The sequence below is a fragment of the Buceros rhinoceros genome, unplaced genomic scaffold (genome assembly GCF_000710305.1).
Source record: "Buceros rhinoceros silvestris isolate BGI_N320 unplaced genomic scaffold, ASM71030v1 scaffold11351, whole genome shotgun sequence".
Taxonomy (NCBI): Eukaryota; Metazoa; Chordata; class Aves; order Bucerotiformes; family Bucerotidae; genus Buceros; species Buceros rhinoceros.
In genome coordinates, this window is record NW_010396102.1 from 169,110 (window position 1) to 170,736 (window position 1,627).

Sequence of the window (1,627 nt, forward strand, 5' to 3'; positions counted from 1 at the left end):
GTGGTTGTCCGTGGGTTGTGGAGTAGGTACATTCGCAGATTCCCAGGGCTTCGGGCTGAAAGCTGCCCACTGCTGATCTTTGCCTTCTAACCTCCAGGGTGCTGTGCTGGGGGATTTGCCAGGCACGTGTGAAGCTGAGTTTGGAACCCACCAGCCATCCGTCACCACACTTTGGGGTAACTACGATCCTCATCCTGCAGCCTTCTGGCCCCGGCCTCTCTCTTGTTACGCTTTCCATCCAGCAGGTGGCCAATCCTTATTTTAGGTGGCTAATTAGACACGTTGATTTACAGCCAGCAGCACTCACGTGCAAACCTAGACAGAGGAAATAGTCTTGGCCAGTGCTTGCCGGGCTGGCTGGAGCCTCCAGCTCGGGGGTGACCTGATGTGCAGCTGGGGAGCACACAGCAGCCCCACGTCCTCAAAGGGGTTCCTACCACTGCGGCTCAGCAACTGTTGCCCCAGAGTATTCTGGGATGCTATAGCTGTCCTTGCTCTCTGTCTGCTCTCCCATGAAATATTTGTGTTTAATGATGGTTTTCACACTCGCTGAGTGGTGACCTGCTTCTCCTGAGTTGGGAGTGTTTGGGGACAGCAGGGATCGTCTTGCCAGTGCTGCTTTTGTCACCTTGGGGGAGTCCGTGGCCTGTCTCTGCCTCCTTTTCCCCAAACCATGGCTATTAACGGTGCAAAAACACTGCCCACCTGGGCAAAAGCAGAATGGAGAAGGAAATCCTGGTCGTTACAACGTTGAGTTGGATGTTAGCACTGATGTTTATTCCCATGAAAGTTGGGGTCTTCAAAACCACCTAGAAAAGAAGACCAAGCCTGAACTGGTTGGGAAACTCAATTAATGCTCACACAGCGAGCAGCTCCTCGGTGTTTACACAGCACACCTATCGTAGTGGTACCTAAGCTCTTGGTGGGTTTAGCAGCATGATTACATCTGACCCACCAAAGGCAGGCATTCCCTTTACTGGTTTCCTATAGGTTAAGTCCAGGCTATTGAATCTGAGCCCATTTTCTGCAAGATTTCATTTGTGATTCAGAATACAGTCTGGCTCTGCATGACCAGGTGGGTGTGGGACAAAATGTCAGGAGTAAAACCTGAGGAAATCTGACCACCCCCAAAAAATAATATTTTGTTTAAATATATGTTTTAAAATTTATTATTGGGCAGTGTTTTGTGCTGAGAATTAATTTTTATTCTAACTGATTTATAACCCCATGAAAATGGGCTTCAGTCTCGGAAAAAAATGCATACACTGCACATACCAGAGGTGTGCTCTCCAGTTTCCATACGGCCCTCCAGCATTCATATACAGCATGTTTGTAGGGGTGTCACAGCTGCCTTTCTCCTGGCCATATTTTTGCTGGGGAACTAGGAATCTTGGCAGTTCTGAATTACATTGCTCTTCCAAAAGCAGAGTCAACACCGTTCCTGGTGGAAGGTTTCTCCGTAGGAGCTACATCTCATGAGTTAGTCTGCAAATGCACGACTGGAGGAGAGCAGCCGTTCCCTGCCTTCCAGAAATAGCATATCCCTGCGTGATCGCTCAGGGTCCTGCTTCTGCCTGTTCCGCGTGTCCACAAAATCATTTAGGTCAGCACAGCATGAGAGGTTCGG